General features: G+C 38.8%; 1 long non-coding RNA gene across 2 annotated transcripts in view; it reads right to left on the bottom strand.

Moving 5' to 3' along the window:
• Positions 1-21,923, bottom strand: part of LOC144308590 (uncharacterized) — a 125,668-nt gene that overhangs the window by 93,233 nt on the left and 10,512 nt on the right. For both annotated transcript variants that reach the window (XR_013375015.1, XR_013375016.1), the window contains exons 2-3: positions 16,994-17,068; positions 16,228-16,396 (exon numbers count right to left, since the gene is read on the bottom strand). This is a non-coding gene — a long non-coding RNA (uncharacterized LOC144308590). The remainder of the gene's footprint in view (positions 1-16,227; positions 16,397-16,993; positions 17,069-21,923) is intronic.

Genomic DNA, 21,923 nt, shown 5'->3' with positions numbered 1-21,923 from the left:
GTCTCCTTCAAATCTGCATATTCTTTGCTGCAACTCCTTAAATCCCACTACCCTGTATCCATACCTGAGGAGAAGGTCACAGCTGTGTTGACTTGGTCTCTCAAAATCTGACTCCTAGATTAAATCTACAAGAAACTCTAAATTAGTCAATCCAGACTTTGTACTCATTATTAATGGTTCTTATGTCAAAAATTCTGAAGGGAAATATCAACCTTGGTATGCAGTAACTACACAATATGATTTATTAGAAAGAAGAATCCTTTGTCAATTTAACTCTGATAATTCTGCTAGCCAGCAGAATTATTTGCCCTCACTCAAGCATGTGAAAAAAAAGGGAAAACTGCAAATATTTACACAGATAGTAGGTATGTTTTTGGAACGGTCTCTACATTTGGTGGGCTCGAGAAACAAGATTTTTAATTTCAAATGGTATGCCCATAAAATTTCAAATGGTATGCTCAGGTTGTTCCATTCTTCTGCTTACTATTTTCATAAATAGTTATTAGCAAAATTGAGGCTCATACCTGCCGATCAGAAACGCTATGGCTGATGTTCATGCTAGGGCTGCTACTCAAGAAATTACAGAGTTGTACCCAAACTCTGTACTTTAAATGAATTATGTAAGATAGATCCAAATTTGCTACTCATGACAACTTGTGTGACATACAAAATTGTGTCAAACACTGAAAAATAAAAACAGCACAAAGAAGTATGTAAATTTAAAAACAACAGACTCTGAGTTCCAAATTGTCATCTGATGCTTTTTGAATCTCTCAAATTGCCACTCTTGTGAGCACTTCACATGACTACTCATCATGGAATTGACAAAATGACCCAAATTATGTAAAAATATTGGAGTGATGGTCCTAAATTGTCATGATTTATAGTCACTGTTTAACCTTTCAGTCACATAACACAGGTAAAATTATTAAAGTAGCTCCAGGGGTTGCTCCCCTACCATTCAGACCATTTGAACATTTACAACTGGACTTCATTCAACTGCCTCTTTCTATGGGTTATCAATATATATTTGTAATGGTATGTCTGTTTTCTAGATGGGTAGAAGCTTGCCCTTGTTGAAAAGCTGATGCTACTACTGTGGCAATGAAATTATTAGAAAATGTTTTCTACTATGAGAAGTTCCAAATAAGGTTATAAAACAATTAAACAAGGTTATTCAAAGACTGTGGCACTATCATTGTCCTGATCATCCTCCGTCTTCAGGGAAAGTTGAATGAACCAATGGTATTCTGAAATTGAAATTGGCAAAACTGAATAAAACCACAAGATTACCATGGCCTACAGTGTTACCATTCACTTTTATGACTTAAGGTCAACACTTTTTGGTAGGTATAAATTGACACCTTATTAAATCACACTGGGTAACCTATGCCCTTAAAGATAGAATTCCATGCACATTTTGCCTTGTAAATTCTGATATGACCAGATGCTGTAAAACATTAATACAATACTCAAAACTTATTTTGAATAGCTTGATGTATGTACCTCATATATTGGAACCTGGACGCTGGGTATTCTGGGAGGTACATCAGTGAAAAATGGTACTTGAATCTTGATGGAAAGGCTTTTAATAGGTTCTTTTCACTTTTCACACAGCAGCTAAATTATAGTATTGAACTTTGGATCCATGTCTCTCATTTAGAGAGAGCTCCCCCAGTTTTTTGGACTTGTCAATATGACTTAAAATTAAAGATTTCCAGAAAAAGTCTTTCTCTGAAGCAGATGATAGCACAATATAGACAACTTCTACCCAAGATCATCGAACAAGATATGCAGAATTCCCCATTTATTTTCAAGACTTAATTTTATAATGATTGTTGTGTGATTAGTGTCTTGCCAACTAACTCAAAATGTTTAAACTTATGTTCCTCTTTATGTTGGGGATTATCCTCACCTAGACTGAACATTCACTAAGGTCCACCATTCAGCAAATAACTTCTTTTACTAATAGAAATGATTTTTTGTTATTTAGCCATTTTTTATTTAAGAGAGGGTGCAGGGCAGCCCCAGGTGGCTCAGCGGTATAGCACCACCTTCACTCCAGTGATCCTGGAGACCCGGGATCGAATCCCATGTCAGGCTCCCTACATGGAGCCTGCTTCTTCCTCTGCCTATGTCTGTGCCTCTGTGTGTGTGTGTGTGTGTGTGTGTGTCTATGAATAAATAAATAAAATCTTTAAAAATAAATAAATAAATAAGAGAGGGTGCACACGAGTGGTGGTGGAGGAGTGGGAGGGGCAGAGGGAAAAGGACAGAGAGAGAGAATCCTAAGCAGCCTTCATGTCCAGCACAGAGCCAGGATGAGACTGGATCTCACATCCTGAGATCATGACCTGAGCCAAAGTCAAGAGTCGGATGCTTAACTGACTAAACCATCCAGGTGTCCAGGTTACTTGCCATTTAAATGCTCAGGAAGACACCCAAGCCATGCCTAGATTGACTAATTCAGGAAAATGGCTTTATGAAAAGTTCTGGTATACTTCTCTTGGCCACTCAACTAACTTTTTTTTTTTTTTAAAGATTTTATTTATTTGACAGAGAGAGAGAGAGAGAGAGTGCGAGTGCACAAGCAGGAGAAGCAACAGGGAGAGGGAGAAGCAGACTCCCTGCCAAGAAGGGAGCCTGATGCAGGGCTCTATCCCAGGACCCTAGGATCATGACGAGCCAAAGGCAGATGCTTAACCAATTGAGTCACCCAGGCACTTCTCAACTAATACTTACGGCCAATTAATCTGGCATTGGGAAGAAGCCATAGAGACCAAGGGCTGGCTCATAACCACTGTAAACTTAATTGCTGGTAACCTGTCACTATGTATAGAAAATCTAAAAAAAAAGAAAAAGAAAGAAAGAAAGAAAGAAAGAAAGAAAGAAAGAAAGAAAGAAAGAAAGAAAGAAAATCTTAATGGTACTGGACCTCATTTGGGGGAATGTTCCGGACTCACTCTGTATTTGATAGAGATGAAGGAGCGTGGATGTCGGTATATATTGATACAGATTTAAAATTAGATAATGATAATATTATCCTTAATTATATTGTCAAGCAAATAACTGAACCTGTACACTGATTCAATGAAAAATAAGTAGGTAAATGGAATGCTTCCATAATTCCATAATATAAAGCAAATAACAGTTTCTCTTATTGGATAGACCAATATTTAGGGTACTACTGAAAAAGAAATCAATCATTTATTAACCATGATATGATACATGGACTGCTAAACCAAATTCATAGGAATGTTTTTTGTCTCTATCCAAATTTAGCCATAGACATTCAAGATGGGAATGTGCTCAGACTTATATGGCAAGGAATAACCATGATGCCTACCTAATTGATGGATCATGGGAACCATCCTAACTCTCTTAATAATATTGGGTTATTCATCTGTGGCAATAAGATATACAAAGTTTCCCCATTCAAATTGTCTGGATACTGTGGTTTGGAATAATCTTGCACCCCAGAGGACTAAATATGACTCTTTGCATGCTAGCTAGATTTTTAAACTTAGAATGATTTGTGTATAAAGTAACTCAAGCTTCCTATGAGTTTCCAAATCCTATTGTTCAAAAAAGCTCTAGTTTTCATATGTTTGTCAGAATGCTTTTTCCTCAACTGGGAGTTAATGAATTAGAAAAACCACTTATTAATATTTCTGCAACTATTGAGAAAAGCTTTAATGATACCCTAACTGTTCTTCAAGCAGTAGGAACCAAAATAAATAGTTTATTTTCAGTGGTACTCCCAAATAGGAGAGTCCCTGATACCTGGACTACTCAACAAGGAGGTGCATGTGCTATAATTGGAGAAAAAAAATGTTGTTTTATGTTGACAAATCAGGCATTGTTACCCCAAATCTAAAGGATCTAAAAGATCAGATAAAAATTTTTCATCAAATAAGTGACACCTCCTTCATGGGCCTGTTTAGTTGGTTAAACCTTGGCTCCTGGGAATCTCTGCTCTGGGGAACTTTTCAATCCTTGGCTATTCTCCTTATAGTCATCATATTAGTCTCACTAGTGAGTTGTATACTTTTGAGCATTTTAAATTCCTGTTGGTATTTAAGTAATTAATACCAAGTGGTATCTATAAGGATCAGGCAACTGGATGAAATCAACAATGACCACATAAACGATGAAGACTGCAAGTCCCTCCAGCCTGGCAACTCCTCCAATGAAAACAAAATTTGTGACTCCTAGGCCTGACCTAACTACATCAATAGTGGTAACCTAGAATAATGCTACTGCTCTCAGAGAGCATGACTGAAAGGGTGGAACTGTCAAAATGAAACACAGACAACAGACTTGAAAATACCCTGAACAGACAAAACCAGTTAGTTATACAAGCAAAGCTTAATTTAGTTTATTTTGCAAGACAAGTAAAGGTAACTTGACCTGGGTCACTTCTTGTTTATGCCTCTGAAAATCTTAAGTGAAACTTAAAAGTTCCCCCAAATTGATGAGGTAATCACTAACCAGTTCTCTTTCATTTAAGAAAATTCTAATATTGTGACTAATCACTGTAAAGAACAAAGACTCACTGCCTTCCTACTATACAAGTTGCTCTGTAACAATATATCTCTGAGCCTCATTCCATGTTTTGGTTTGAGTGCTCCTGATTTACAAACTGTATTTTTTTTTTTAAGATTTTATTTATTCATGAGAGACACAAAGATAGAGAGGCAGAGACACAAGCAGGCTCCATGAAGGAAGCCCGATGTGGGACTCGATCCCAGGACTCCAGAATCATGCCCTGGGCCGAAGGTAGGTGCCAAACTGCTGAACCACCCAGGGATCCCCTACAAACTGTCTTTCAGATGTGTGCACAATAAACTACTAATTGCCACTTAACTGATTCGTTGGTTTTATTTCTATTGTTGTTGTTTTTATGAACATCTGGCAGTAAAATGACACAGTTGCACCTTATGGTGGTCCTCAAACTTTCATTTCTCCTACTCCATCAATTATTGAACTCTGCCAATGCAAGCCAGTTTCCTTCCCATTCTGATCCCTTCACCCTCCCACAAAAGCCTGGTAGGGGCAAGCAAGAAAGCTTCTTTTCCAATCATAACATGTAAGTGTTGTGGGCACTCTATTGCCATGTTTATAATTTATGTTTTTAATATTTTCCTAGGATATAAGAAATTTTAGAGAGTATATTTCATCTTGAATCTGTCAGTGTTCTAAAAATCTTGCAGTCCACTTAACCTGTGTTGTTTTACTGCTGATTGAGAATCCTTCTAGTATCCTGCTCCATGCTTCTCTTGAACACTCAAAGTCATGGGCCTTACTTAACTTCAGGCATCTTGCTCTCTTTTAGTTCAGATATAGCTCAGGTGGGCAAAGTGAAAAGGAGAATAACATGTGCCCTGGAACTAATAAAAGCAATTGCACAGTTGATTGTAAATACCAAAGGCTGAAGATGCATTTAGTAATCAAATAGCCTTTCCTTTGGAACAGCTGGAGGAGGAAGCAGTGTCAAGAGCCATTTAGGGCGAAAAGGAGCCTGTAAGCCTAGGTCAGGAATCTTTTGTTTGCACTGGCTTGTTAAAAGGAAGAATTCTGGCACTGCATCTGGCCACGGATGGTGGCAAAGTAGTTAATAACTGAGGAACAGATGACAGAAATTCTGGGTTTGATCCCTACCTTTGCAATTCCCTTAACTTCTCTGCACCCCAGTTTCTTCAAATGTAAAAGCAGAACTAATAGCTTCACGGGGGTTGATGTGGGGATTCTGTATGGATGTTCGAATCTGAACTCTGGGAAAATATTCAAGAAGTAGTATAGAATAGTCAGAAGTGTAGGGAATAGTAAGCTGACCATAGCTACCCTGGCAGTTAAGACCAGGTTTTCAGTTGTGAGAGATTCCAGGAGTCATATATATATTTAATATATGTATTATAGAATAATATATTGTTTTGTGATATATTATTCATATATATTTATACATGCAGATACTTATATATACTATAATGAAGTATAAATATTTTGGAAAGACATCACTGAAGAAGAGAACAAAGGCTTAGAAAAAAAGGATAAGTAAGGATATGCTAATTGAATCAAATTACTCAAAAATCCTTTTAAAATAGCTATATCAGGAGACAAGGAGAGATAATATTTATTTCTCTTTTTAAGGGAGATAAAAGTCCTCACTTAGTTTTCTGAGATCCAGAAGCCCCTTCCATCGGCTTCTCCACAGCCCTGGCTCTCATTCCCCAAAGCAGTAAGAACAGAGTTCTCAGCCTCTACATTGATGATTTATCCCGGTCACAGAGGGGACACTCGGCTAACTGAGGTTAACAGCTTTCTCGGTTTCATTTCAAAAAGACATTAGCATGGAGGCTCTATGAAATGCTGATATGCCAAATACTGATTCATTCACCTGCAGAGTTCGCTATAAGGCAGGGACCTATTTGACAGGCAGGGCTGAGCTCCCAGCCTTTTCCTAAAGGGCAATCCCATAATTCATCTCCCAGTGCTAAATTATACCTGACACCTCACTGAAGACTTCAGGTGCATTCACCCAACTGCAATAAGCCCAATGTGGAAGAAGAGGGTTGGGAATGACAAAGGTATTCTTTCTGAAAATAATATAACTAATTCAATTGTATGTGGAAATACCTGTGATGTAATACATTTCCAGGCAGAATTGGGTTAAGAGCAGTAATTGAGTGGATATGCGGATGTAACAGGCACATGCATGGTGGGACAAGGTGGCTCTGTTCAGGTCCTTACTGTGGCCGTGGGGACTTCCACATTGTGCATAACTACCTAAGCTACATGCTCCTTGACATGGTCTTACAAATGACCTATTCACCAAGTGAAAGCCAAGTTTTCTATAATCTGGGCTTTCCATACTCTATTCTCCTTCCAAATTTGCAGGGAAGCAGATTGTCCAGAAACTACAAAGCAGTGGACTCTTGTTACTCCTTGATGGAGCTTTCTGTGGAGAGGCTGAACAATGGTGCAGAAGCAGAATATCTGTCTCCCACCCTTCAGCAAAAAGGTGTCCCAGTAGCTAAGGGCTTTAGCATGGTGGTTATCTTGTCAGACGTGGCTATCACGGCCATAGAGGTGATATGGCAGGAGAGAAATAAGAACAACTGGACAAACCCATTCATAGTCTAGCTTCCTCATTCTCCTACTCAGGACTTTTCTTTTAGTGTGTGCTGGAGGTCATGGGCCATTTTGCTTCATGCATGTAAAAAACTAAGCAGGCACATGAGCTTGGCCAAAGCTCAGGGGAACTTTGGAGGGTGAAGCAGGATGTTTTCTCTCTAGCTAAGGAAGTCTACCTAATTATGTGCCAGATGTGGGGGACACTGCAGTGAATGGACAGACACAGGGTCTTTTCTCATGGAGCTTTTGGTCTCACTTGGGAAACATGAGCTTCAGGGGCAGAATTAAGTTGACTAGGAAGATGGACAAAGATGTGCACAGCTAGACAGTGCCCACCTTCACTGGGTGTTTGATAATTGCTTGCTGAATGAAGAAACTGTAAACAGGGTGAAAAAGAGTTAAACCTTATTGAGTGCCTTTCATGTCCCAGAGTCCATGCTAGGTCCATCACATTATCTGATTTATTACAGGATGAGCAGTCAAAGTCAAGGTCAGACCCTGGTATGTGGTTTCTGAGATACTCTCTTCCATGGCATAATCATGGGAAATTGCTTCTTGGTGGAAAGTTTGAAAGACCAGTTATTCATAAAATTGGGACTTTGGTACTGACTCTGTTATTTGTTAACAGCGTAGCCTTTACATATCCTCTATGGGCCTCAGTTTCCACATCAGTAAATTGGAGATGATAATACCTTCCTCCTAGGGCAGCCAAGAGGATTTGGTAAAATGGTGAATGTAAAAGGGCTTTAATTATAATTAAGACCCTGCTTTCTGTAAAACGAAAATCAAATTTTATCCAGTTTACTTTTTAAGAGTTCATTCTACCAGCAAACAATGACGTTTGTATGGTTTTCATTCCAACATCAGAAACAACAGTAAGCTCGTCCTGGCAGCTATCAAAATAGTACTTAGGGACATTTGTGTCAGAAAGATTCCTATAATAAGTTGAAGTTTTTTCAAGGTGATTATTTGCCCTGTACTTATCACATATTTAGGAACATTACCAATGCCCCAATATTAAGGCATGTAAGTCAACATAATTAAGTTCTCTCTTTATAAATCTTTTTTGCCTCTTCAGCAGTTCTTTCTTTTTTTTTTTTTTTTAAGATTTTATTTATTTATTTGAAAGAGAGCAGGTGTGTAAGTTGGGGGGATGGGCAGAGACAGAGACTCTCAAGCAGACTTCTTGTTGAGCACAGAGACCACTGAGGGGCTTGATCTCACAACCCTGAGATAATGACCTGAGCTGAAACCAAAGGGCAGAGCTTAAACAATGGCACCACCCAGGCACCCCGCCCCTTCAGCATTTCTAAGAATTCTTTAGATCAATTAAAATTTGGAGAACATAGGAAAATAGACTTCAGATTCTCACTGAATAAACAACTACCCGATTTAGTGACAGGAAGTACACTTTCCCCAATCAGTATTTTAACAATAAAAATTGTATATAACGATTTTCTTAGCAATCCTTTGTTCTTCTTTTAGTCATGAAAAGAGGTTAAGTATTACCTCTGTTTAACTTTACTCTCTACTTTTAATTCTTTGTGGTGTTCTGCTTGTGTCTTGGTTTGTGATACTTCCTATGTAAAAATCTGTGAATTCTGTAATTTCCTCCCTCTTCTCTACGTCATTAATGAGGTTGTTATATTATACCAAAGTGGGCATCAGTCTTCAGAGATGCACCAGACACTGTCTCCCAACTAAATGTGAGGGACCACCATTTGCCATTATTCCTTGTTTATGGTCCTTCAGCCAATTTTCAAAATTGTGACCATGCACATATTCTACCCAATTTGAATTAATTTTGCAAGCAGAAATTCATGGAGCAGTGTATCAAATGCTTTAGTAAAATCCATATATATTACTTCTAGTGCATTCCCTTCATCCATTAATCTCATAATGCGATTTAAAGGAGTGATCACATTTGTCTGGAATGATTTGTCCTTTATCCATCCCTAAAGCTCCCTCCTGCTCTTGGCTCCATTATTCCCTACATCCTTTCAGTTCTTCTCTTTCTGCATTTGAGTCATTATATTATTAGGCATAGAGGTTACATTTTAATAGTTGATAATTACTTAGAACATCTTTTTTCCTGTTTTGAAAATATTTATAATTATTCAAATCTTTAAAGTAAGGATTATTGAAAATAATCTCTATTGATTGTTAAATTTCTAAGTAAATTGCTTTATTTCAAGCTATGATTCTGTTAACAATCTATTTGCCCAGGTCCCCTTTTTTTTTAAACATAAGTTTTTTTGTTATAAAGTATAATACAGTATTTAAGTTATCTTTCCTGTTCTGCTGGTTTGAATTGTGCTTCCAGAACCATATTTTCATTTCTGTCTGGGAAAGTTGTCTACCGTATTGCATAAACTAAAGGTGGTTATAAATATCAAATTCTTGCTGTAACTCTAACATAATCATATCAACTATGAATGCCTATATTTATTTGCAGAATAAGTCTTAGCATATATTTTCTTATGTGTATCTAGATTAATTTGCCTGCCTGCTAAAAATATTACTCACCTTTTTGATTTATGTAGAATGTTCTTCTGAAGAATTTAAGGCTTATATGCCAAATCAGTAAATTCAGGGCAACAGTGAACTAAAAACATAAGATGTTTCAAAAGAGTAAGAGAGCAGGAATGAGAATAATAATAACAAAAGAGAAGAATGATAAAATCATGGAGAAGCAGGTATGTAACAGGTAAAAAAAAAAAAAAATACAATAAGCAATGGACCTTTAGAGACCTAGTGAGAAGAATATCAATTAAGGCTATGTGGGGACTTCCTTTCAAAAGGTGAGGAGGTTGGGCATCCCAGGTGGCTCAGCAGTTTGGCGTCGCCTTCAGCCCAGGGCTTGATCCGGGAGACCTGGGATGGAATCCCACATTGGGCTTCCTGCATGGAGCCTGCTTCTCCCTCTGCCTGTGTCTCTGCCTCATTCTCTCTCTGTCTGTCTCTCATGAATAAATAAATAAAATCTTAAAAAAAAAAAAAGGTGAGGAGGCTCAAATATGGATTGATGCTCTGAGATCAATTCTTTGACCCACAGTTCCTATGCAAGCCACTTCTCCCTATCTATCACCATGGTCATTATCCAATCTTTCTTCTTTGCTTCACCAATACTCTGTTTAGAAATGGAGGACTCAAAACTGCCTTTTCAACTTTCTGATTCAGTGGGTGAAGGTAAGTAAATACTGAAACAAGAATCAGGTCCACAGGATATTTAGGTATTTGCTCCATAGATACTCATCACTGACCCTGATAAGATACCACTTATAGGATACATGCAGTACATACACATAGATCAGTGTCTTATTAAATGATGGGGTGAAATGAGCTTTATCCAAGACAAGATCTTAGTACTTTGTATTAAATAAGATTCAATTTTATAATCTAAATTTGTGGTTGGCTAGTATATTTCAATACAATAAGATATTCTATAGAGATGTATTGAGAGCCACTGAACTGTTAACCAATGACTCAGGTTCAACATGCACTCATGCACAAGAATATTGAATGGGAGACTAGACAATAAAAATGGTTATAAATTGTCTTCCAATTTTACCTTCATTTTGATTTCTATCCTCTTACTCCTGTAATAAACAAGTCCATTGTAGATAAAAATCAACTTGTACCTAAGAAATATGCAGCCTCACATTGATATGTGAATATCCATTCATTTGGGTAGAAATAGAAAGTATTTATTACTAGGAAGCAAGAGGTGCATACAAAATTATGTCAATATGCATGAATAAATTCTGATTTTTATGTGACATTAATATTAAGAAGTTAAGTGCATGTCTGAAAGTATATCTCCCTATGTATAAGCATCTATGCTTATTCTACCCAAAGCATTTGTGTTGAGGACTTAAGAGGTTTTTTTTTTTACTAATGTTCTAGTTTTCAAGGAAATGTTCACAATCATTTTCAAATACACCAAGTTTTAGGGAGAATTTACACATTTGTATTTGTGCCTTAAAATCAAAAACATTTTCCTTGGCTTTTTATTTTATTTTTTTTTCCTTGGCTTTTTAAATTTGACTGGGGAAGCCTTAAAATCTCAGGATGTGAAGAAATCCTTCCATCTCCATGCTCATCCTGACTTTCCTCTGTCCATACTAACAAAAACCTAAAAACTGGGCCTGAAACTAGGATATTATCATTATTTGGCCTTAATATAAGATTATTATTTTTTAGGAAGCTATAAATTGAAAGCTGCACTAGAACAGGGTCCCCATGTCCATCTTTATTGCCTGAGATATGAAGGTGCCATGGATGGAATATCTGACTCAAGCAAACATTCAAATTATTGACTTTATATTTCTATTTATTTTAATTTTCTAGTTCCTTTGTCTTTGAATTTTCCTTCCTCCTCTTTTTAGTATCCAGTGCAATCCTGCTATGTGCCACACTTTGTGGGTAGGTGATGGGTGAGCCATGCCCTCAGGATTGTACATTCTTTAGGAGGGGCAGACAAGTAAATTGATGTGAATCCTGTGGTGTGCTAAGTGTTACTTAGACAGGTTGTGGGTGCTCTCAAAGCACAGAAAAGTGGCAGTTTATTCCTCCTGGGGGAAGGCTGGTAAAATTGTTTAGAAGAGATGATGCTTCAGTTGAGTTTTGAAAAATGAGTAGGAAGTAGAGGTTCTTAACCTGGCATCCACTGATTCCTAATAAATCCATGGATAGAGTCCAGTGGGTCTGTAAACTTGATGGGACCAAAAAAAAAAAAAAAATCACACCTTTAATTTCACTAATATTGAACCACATTTTGCATTTCCTTCAATTGTAACTGTAGGAAACAAACCACAGTAATACTAATGATACCAGTGACAATGTCACCAATAGAAATCACAGCTATTTTCATATCACATCCATATCACATATTGTAGGTAATTTCAAAATATCCCTAATGTTCATCACTAACTTAAAACTACAGCAATAGATCCACCATTGGACCTTATTCATCCCAAAATTACAGTAATAGATCTACCACTGGGCTATATCAACATTTTATTTATTTTTTTATTTTATTTTTTTAAATTAATTATTTTATTTATTTATGATAGTCACAGAGAGAGAGAGAGAGAGAGGCAGAGACATAGGCAGAGGGAGAAGCAGGCTCCATGCACCGGGAGCCCGACGTGGAATTCGATCCCGGGTCTCCAGGATCGTGCCCTGGGCCAAAGGCAGGCGCCAAACCACTGCACCACCCAGGGATCCCATATATCAACATTTTAATAAAAAGTACACATATTATATCAGAAATTAATTTTAATGTTTAAATGATTTTAATCTTCTGATAACTCAATCTCAATTGGTTTCCTTTATAATTCTACAAACTTTCTTTCATTTTAAAGTATTCTGAGAAGTGGTATTATTCTGAGTAGTGGTGCATGGGCTTCAGGGCTATCACAGTCTGGAAATAGGGTCCACAATACAGAAAAGATTAAGAACCTCTGCATAAGTAAGAAGGTTGGGGAAAGGGACAGTAGTTATTCCAGGAAGAGAAAAATATTATGGTTGACTTTAAGCACTTTATCTTGATCTTTCAAATTATACATATGTTTCTTTAAAAGCAAATGTTGGTGGTATGAAGACTAAATAGGTGTATGTCAGTTCTGTGAACTCTAGTGAGTAATATCTACTCACTGTGTTTTCACAGGGACATGTTCCTGGGGAGCAAAACTATTGATCAGGCATATTAATAACTCACAGAATTACTGAGTCTAACAAGAAAGGTCTGTCATGGTGTCAGACTCTGTAGCCAGTTGTGCTGTGATAAAGACCAAAGAAAGATGCCTGAAATACTTATTTGTTACCTTTTCTTTTCTTTTCTTTTTTTTTTTTTTTAAGATTTTATTCATTTATTCATGAGAGACACAGAGAGAGAGAGAGAAAGGCAGAGACACAGGAGGGAGAAGCAGGCTCCATGCAGGGAGCCCAATGTGGGACTTGATCCCGGGTGTCCAGGATCACACCCTGGGCTGAAGGCAGCACTAAACCACTGAGTCACCCGGGCTGCCCTGCTACCTTTTCTTGCATGAGCAGAATACTAATGATCATGTAAGATCAACCAACATTTGCCTTATATGCATTTCAATGGTAGTGAGAGGTGGTAGAAATATAGAACATGCTAAAATTTTATCAAATATTAATGGAGGCAGTTGGTAACTTAGGCAAAAGCACTTGACCAGGGGTTTATACCCTTAGGTCATTGGCCCAAATCTGATACCAATATCTGAGTTGTGCATGTTTATTATTGGTAAAATGGTGGTAATGACTCTGTTCTAACTTACAAGCTTGCTCTAAGGGTCAAATGAGTATGTCAAGATGCTCACAAAGGCTTGAAACATAATACATATATTTGTATATAGAAATAATAGTGAAATATTATATTTTATGTTATAAATACAGAAATAACAGTGAAATGTTTCTATCCTTGCATTAGAAATACATTGAATATAGAAACTTTTAGGCAAGTGGATTGAAAAATATATCTATATGTATGAAATATAAAAGGCAGATGTATCATATGACATGTATCTATAACATAGGAATTAAATTCTTAAAAGATTGAAGACACTGAAGCTTACTATCCTAAGCCACTGGATTATACCATAATAATCATTTCCCTATGGCTGGTAACAAGCTTTCAAATATGACCTGTAGGAACACAAGACAGCAATGAATTTATGCATGTGCTGTTTAGATTTAGTGGCCCTTAGATGACAAGAAAACACATTTAATTAGTGGAGTGCATTCAATTCTAAAATTTAGATCACTTTCCCCAAATAAGCTTGTTCTTCACAGGAATCATGCAAGCAGATGTTGACAAATATTGCAAACAATGGGAGAAAGATAATAATCTCAGGATTTTTCTTCCTAAAAAATTCTATTCTTATTAATTATGCTTTTCATTATAACCTAGCAGAGAAGGGTTTAAGTACTGGCCTGAGTCTTCTATTCTCTAGGTCAGTGTTGAAAGTTTATTTCTACAGTAAAATACACCTTTCACATTCTGAGTATCGCCATATAAATCAAACAAAGAGAACTGCATTCCAATTCTTTCTATTACCACAGAGGCATACAAGTTACTAACCAGAACATTCTTCCATTTTTAGCTTGAAGTATTTTTCAACCTCAAGAATGCTTAGAAACATTCTCAAGTCAAGGCTGTTGTGATTATACCTGTTAGACTTTTATTCTGTATAAATTATCTAAGCCAAATGGAGTCCAAAATACGGACCCCTGACTGCCAATTGGAATAGTCCCTAACCCTCAATCATTTGCTAAAAGAGACAAATGAGCTAGATTTGAGTTCTGAAACTACCATCCCTGAATAAAAAGGAAAAATAGAGAGCAAAGCTTAATATGCATCTGGGAAAGACAGAGTTAATGCAAATGCAAAAGAAATATGGGGCACCACTCTAACCTGCTTATGGCCATTGTTTCCCAAGTACAGACACCTGCACAGAGATACACAGACATATATTTATTAACTCACACAGATGGGACTGAAGTGACTAACCATTCTGAAATGCAGAGAAGTAAAACCCAATGAATTCTCCCCACATCCTACACAGCGCATGCACACCCACCAACACACCTCCTCAACAAGAATAAGATCCAGAAGTCCTTAAACAGTTTTGTAGGCATCAATTACAAATTAATGAAACCTGCTGAGGCCAAACACACAAAGACACACAGTTCAAGATATAAGCACTGAAGCAAGGCAGATGCCTTATAGAAAGAATCAGAAATTCCAAAACTGAAAAGATTATATCCTGGATATCAAAGCAAATGATGAATTCAGGGTGAACAGATTTGTATCCTGGACACTAAAGCCCATGGTAAGTTCAGGAAGCACAGTCAATGACTTCAAAAATTCTCTATACCACCCAAATTTTAAAAAATTAAAGTTGAATGGTTTCAATCCTTTATAAGATTGTTCTTGCAGTGGACAAAGCTTTGGTCAATGGTCTTAGTCTTTCCAGCTGGCTTCAAGGGCTCTGCCTCCAAATCAGTCCTTAGCATCCTTTCTTTTTTCCATTTTCTTGAGTAAGGGATGCTCTGTTCACTTCATATGAGCTTAGATTCATGAGGTGCTGAGACACAGGAGTGTTGAGGCCCTTCAGATTTTTCTAGATTTAACCGCAAGTGAGCCAACACAGGGTCTTGGCACTGGTTAATACATTTGTACTATAAGGCTGTTTGTTACTGGATCCAATCGGATGCCCCAATGAAAGCAAGAACAAAGAAACAACTAAAGTAGTCTTTCCCTTACTCCCCCCAAAACAGCCCATTCCTTTCTGAGTCCAGGCTCCTGAATGCACATGAAACTGTGTAGCATTGGCTGGGGGGGAGCAGTACTCCCTCCTCAGCTGGAGGCTGCATTCAGAAAGAATAGATTTTTCCTGGCTTCTGATAGTCTGAAACATTGTGCCTGTCACTCAGAGGGTGAGCAAAATAGGGTTCAGAAGAGAAAGCAGAGATGAATAAACAGATTCGAGAGTGGGAAGAGCATACAGAGCGGAGATGGCAGAGACTGATACCACACCTACCCTGGGATGGGCCACTCTCCCTGTGCCTGAAAGAGGCTCCTAGGCTATTTTAATTATAAATATTTATATCATGGAAGCAAATTCAGAAGGATTTATATCCCAGGGGAGTGCAGATCAATAGATCTGTGCAAACCTCATCTCCAGGCTGACCACTTAACACTGTTATCACCGATTAGGGCTGCCTGGCCCTCTGGGAGGGTGTCGGTTCTCCTCTTGTCCTCTGTAGGTCCACCCCATCCTTGGCCCCAAGAGGAAATCAATATCAGGAGGCAGGGATCGATACCCAGGACATCTGCTTGGCTACAGTGGCTCACCTTAGGACCGGAGTTTGGTTAGCCCTCATCTAACCCGCAAACTCTCCCACAACCCCTCCAATCCTCCCAGTTTTTTGGGGGGGGGGGCATCCCAATTTTGATCTTTAGTTTGTTAACTGAAATCAGCAAAAATGCTGCTGCCTCTTTTGAGTAAGGAAAGAAAGACTTGGTTATCATTTGCCTCACTTCCCAAAAGTGAGGAAACTTACCAGCCCTCAAGGATTGGGTCATTTCCTGCCTCATGCTTCCTGCTGCCGACTGTGGCCACCACGTATTCTTCGGAGCGGCTGGAGCTGGCTGGGTTTCTGTTCCAGGTCTGCCTGCGTCTCCCTATGTTTGGTCTGCAGTTGATAGATCCTCTGCTCCTGAAGCATCCAGCTATTGACCCGCCCAGGGAAAGAAAGAAAAAAATGGAAAAAAAAATCAATTAATACTAAACGGCTTAACAAAACCCTGCATAGCACAGGCCTGAAGCTTATAGGGTAGGAGTTGGGGTGGTCTCAGTGGCAACAGTGGTTGTGGGGACAGGCTCAGCCAGCTAGAAAAGCTGATGTCCCAGGGACAGGAAGCCAATATGGTAGGCGTGATCACACATACAAACACACACACACATGCACAAGCGCACATGCATGGCAGCTCAGTCTGACATGCCCTAGTCTGGGAGCAAAGAGGATAGTGTAGGTATATGTTCATTGTGAGCTGGTGGAGGGTGACACATTTGCCAAAGCAGAAGAAGGTTTGCAACCAAACTCATAGAAGGGGTGGGTATTTTTCTTTTTTCTGGGGTTTTTTAGGGGAGGGGGAGGGGGAGGAATGGAAGGGGAGGAGATATTGTTTTGTTCTGAAAAGGTAGTATCATTTATGTGTTGCAGAGAGTTACCCCAGGCATTTCTTCGTGCGCCTCCCTATCACACGACCACATGCAGACACACATGAAGCTTTTTAAAGGGGGGCAAAAAATGAGGAGCACCATACCTCAGCTGCCAGGCCCTCTCTCTTCTGCAGGAGCTGGCTTTGAAGGTTCAGGATTTTTGCATCTCGCTGTTCCAGCTGTAAAGAGTTTACATAGGGAGGGAGCAAGGAAGGATCATGAATGTCAACCAATGAGCAATTAGCATGACAAGACTAAAGTATTGATCCACTAAAGCTCACTGCACTGCTGTAGCCCCAGAGGTAGAGCAGCTCCCCTGTCACTAACTCCGACAGTGCATTTCAGAAGCCCGTGATGTAGGGCTGGCTACTTTCGTAACCCTGACCCTTTCTCGGGGCAGGAGAGGGTGGCACCCTCATGCTGCTCATCTGCAGCTCTTATAGTGGTCCCTCCGTGGGCAGAAAGCTGCAGAGAAGAGCATAAAGAATGGAAAGATTTTGGCTGTTCTACTTCATTCATTTTTTTAAAATACAGCTCCCTCCCGATGGCACCAGGCAGCTTTATGTATTGATTGGAAGAAGGGCTAGGGAGAAATCCTGGCCTGACAGCTGGGGCTGGAACTAGTGTGGTTTACCATTCTAAATGGTCAGGGGCAAAATGCCTTCTGTAGTACTAACTTCTGGTCCACCCAAATACATACTTCCTGGGTACATTTTACTTATTTTAAACACTAAGGGTCAAAATGGGAGGGGAAAAGGTGCTATTTCACTAAAGAGGCATCTATTCCTAGATGTAAGTCTATAATTCATCAAAAGAGAAAATGATGGAGTCTGGGATTTAGCAGACACAGTGTTTTGCTACACTAGCCAGGGGAAGCATTATCCCTTTTAGTTTCCCCATTCTCCATTGATTCTTTTCCTTGTTACTCTTAACTATGCACATACTAACATTTCTTCATCATGTCTTCTATTTGTTTCCCTTAACCACTCCACACCTTTACAACTTCACTTCTTAAATTGCTTTTCCAATCTCATTCCATATCTTTCTTTGATGATCTACTAGCAGTCTGTCTCCTCCCCGGAATCTTTCAAGTAGTGGTGATCATTTATTCTTGGGTGAGCTTCACTATGTACCCAAAACTTCTCTCTCATGATGGGCAATACAGATATGGTGTCTATACTCAAAGAATTTATAGACTACCTGAATCCATGATAACAAAACCATCCATCCATTCTCCATCCATCCATCTATACATTTGTTCATTCATTCAATCTGTGCTTGTTGAGAACTTCCTAATATGAGGAGCTGCTCTTTTGTAAAAATACAATGGGGTGGCAGAGACTTGAGTGCTTGTTAATAACCATTTTCTCTTCTTCTTCCTGGGTAATCTATAGAGCCTTGTGACTGAGTTCTGGCCAAAAGAATGTGGGTAGGATTGAGGCATGCCTTGCCTAACTCACAAAAACCTTGTACTTTATCCTTATTCTCTTTCCCTTCCACTGTAACCTGGATAGCAATATGTTGAAGATGGTGCAACCTAGGTCTCTGGGATCCAGTTGAAAAGAGTTGCATGACCTGCCCTGGACTATGGTATGAATAAATATTTATTGAGTTAAGTTACTGAGGATGTTTTGTGTTAGCATCAATGTAGCCGTTAGTGTTACTCTTACTAATAAAAATGTTAAACAAGAATAGACATGGCACCTGCCTTCACAGAGCTTGCAGTTCAGTAGGTGAGAGAGATATTTAAAAAAATAATTTCAAACATAAATGTGAAGGCACAACTGTGGTAGGTGTGATAGGGAGAGGGTATCTTAGCCAATATACACATATATCAGAGGAAAGTTACCTAGATGACTGCCATTGCACAATTATGTTGAGGTCTGAAGCATAAGGGAACTGAGAAGACATAAGAGTATTCTAGAAATAGGGAACAGAACTAGCAAAGCTACTATGGGAAGAAGGAGTGAGGTGCATTCTAGGAACTGAAAGAACCCTCTGTGAGAACACAGAGACGAGAAGGGAAATGGTACAACATGAGGTTGGGGAAATAGGTAAAGTTCATTCAGGGCCTTGTAGATTATGGATTAGTTTCCATCCTAAAATCACTAGGAAGCCACTATAGTGTTTTAAGTAATACTGATAACAAGTTCAGATTTGTATGTCATATGAAAAGTTCTCTCTGGGTACAGTATGAAAAATAAACTGATATTTCCATTTCCAGCCATATGGTAGAACAGAAATGTTCCTTTCATCAAAAATGTTAAGATATTCCAAATACAGTAGAACACGTGCTCTTTTAAATAAATGGCTAAACTTGCAAGTACAGAACTCCCAAATGCTAGGTACAAATAAGGAATTGAAATGAGAGCGGTAAGCCATGGAACATGTATCTGCCTTGAGGAGTACAGCTCAGTCTCAGTGATGATAGGGAATGGCTTTTAACACTCATGTGGGGACAGGGGCCCATGCAAGTTAGGAAGTTGGATATCCCCATGCAAAACTAGGATCCTTAAGAAGATAGCCTAGGGGAGAAAAAACTCAGCTGTTGTTCCAAGGATGCTTGACATCTTCTGGCCCATGGGTGGGAAAAAGTCTCCCCTGAGAATGTGTGACTATGCCTTACAGGTTTGAGGAATTATCTTTACTATTCACCAAGTTCAGAGACCTGTAGGCAGAAAAATTAAAATCAAACTTGGTCTCAGGCTAGTAACATAGCCGTGGCCTCTGGCAGGAGCAAACTCAAAAATATCCTGGAGGGTCAGCTGGGATTTTCACAGAGCAAACTCTACTGAAGATATATCCACATGTTACAAAACTAGAAACCATGAGTGAGAGGAGTAGACAAAAAAGAGAGCAAATGTAGAGCTCTGAGAATTTCAGAAGATAGAACAACCTGGTAGAAACTGCAAATTAAGTGTGCTTAAAGCAATTAAAAACATGAAAGAAGGTATCAAAATCATACAAAAATATTGATGCATTACGAGAAAATAGACTGAAATGGAGAGGGGTGATCAAGCATGCAGCCCTTTTGCCAAATGTGCTGGACTCGGTACAGATCAGCATTTAGGAAGCAGTCATTTTTATCTATCTCTTTTGCTCCTTTTGTTAGGTATGTTATTTATATAAGACAAACCTCCCATTTGCTTTGTCAGTGACATATAAAATATAAGGGCATAATGACTGCCCCTAAGCCAGGAAGTATTTTTCATATTTAAAACTGATGGTCAGCTCATAAGACATTCTCTGTTATGATTGTTGAAGTGTCTCAAAAAGGAAAATATCATCTCAGTGTGATTTCTTAGCTTCTTTGCACTCTTCAGCTCAATGGTCTCTTTCCAGCTGGGCACAAATTGAGAACACTGGCCTTTTAAATGGTGGACAAAGAGCCGTAATGGGAGGTAGGTGGCAAGCATCAAAGGAAAGCTCAAAATAAGAAAGGCTCATTATTTTATCAGAAACTTTTGTTCTTGCTTCTGTTTCAAAAAATTATTCCTATACCCATAAAAGAACTAGGAATAAGTAATACAGTAACACCAAGAGGTTACCTGGTCAGCCTGAACTGATACTGTGGAAGAACCAATACTGCTTTACAAATTGCAGGATATTCCTTTATGTGAAGACGCAGGTTCGAGTTATAATAAGAGTTTTTGGTAATGGAGAGACTTATTTTTTTTTTAAGATTTTATTTATTTATTCATGAGCGACAGAGAGAGAGAGAGAGAGAGAGGCAGAAACATAGGCAGAGGGAGAAGCAGGCTCTCTGCAAGGAGCCCAATGTAGGACTTGATCCCGAACCCCAGGATGATGCCCTGAGCCAAAGGCAGACGCTCAACTGTTGAGTCACCCAGGTGTCCCTATAATGGAGAGACTTAGATGGAATTGGATGATCCCAAGCTGGTGGGAATCAGATCAATTTCACACCTCTAATCTCCTGACACACTGATCATCATCACTACCATTGTTACTTTTTACTAAAGTTAAAGCTAGTTGAAGCTAGTTGCCAGACTATGTGTTATTCTATTTAATTGTCAGAAAACCTCTGCAGAGTGGGCACTGATATCCCCATTTCTCAGATGACAGACATAGAAAAACCTAATAGCCCAAATTCTCTTAACCTATACCAGAATCAGGGGAAAGATCAATGCCCTTAGCCTTCCTTAGCAGATTTAAATAGAGGCAAAGATATTCATGGCCCTAAAAAGAGCAGGGGCTCCTAGAAAATTTATTTTTTGTGTGTGTACCTTTAAAGAAAGTTGTCTTCTGAGCAACCAAAATGGACAACTGAGCTCAGCTACATTTGTTTTTCTTCCAGTAGAAAATGCAGATTTACTCCAGTGGGAGAGAGATATGTGAACAGTAATTTATAGAATTTGGTGCACTAGTGGGACTGCTTTCAATCAGAGCTGTTTATGGTGAAAAGAGTCAGGTTATCTGAGCTCTTTTCTTTTTCCCCTCAGCCAAATATCTTACCCATCCGTGAGGTGTGCTGCTTGTCCCTTCAGATGTGTCCGGGTCTGTCCACACCAGTACCCCAAGGTCATTTTTGTCTAAGCCACCATCATATTATCCTCAGAAACCTCCTATTGGGCCTGCCTGCCTTTACTTTTACAACTTGAGATCAGTTCTCACAGCAGCCAAAGCAATCTTTTACAAATTAAATCAGATACTACTGATTTAGTAGTGTTCTGATCTTAAAACACTCAAATATCCTGTGTACTGGGCACTCAGTGCTCTTCTTTGCCTGGAAGGCTCTATCCCCAGATCTTTACATGGCTGCTCCTCTTGTTCTTTAGGTATTGGCTCAAATATCACCTTCTCAGAGGTCACCCACCTCAGAGCCTACTCCCTATCCCTTAACCTGCTTTGTTATCTTGCTTTTGAACACCCAGTCTCAACTGCCAAGCACAGTGCCTGGCATATGGACATTTAGTAATATTTACAATAATGAATACATAAGTTGCATATCTTCATTGACACCCATGATTTAAGATAAGAGGAAACAAAATGTTCAATGACTAAGGAAAGTTATTA

Source organism: Canis aureus, chromosome 3 (assembly GCF_053574225.1).
Source record: "Canis aureus isolate CA01 chromosome 3, VMU_Caureus_v.1.0, whole genome shotgun sequence".
NCBI classification, from domain to species: Eukaryota; Metazoa; Chordata; class Mammalia; order Carnivora; family Canidae; genus Canis; species Canis aureus.
This window is presented reverse-complemented; position numbering and strand designations above follow the sequence as displayed.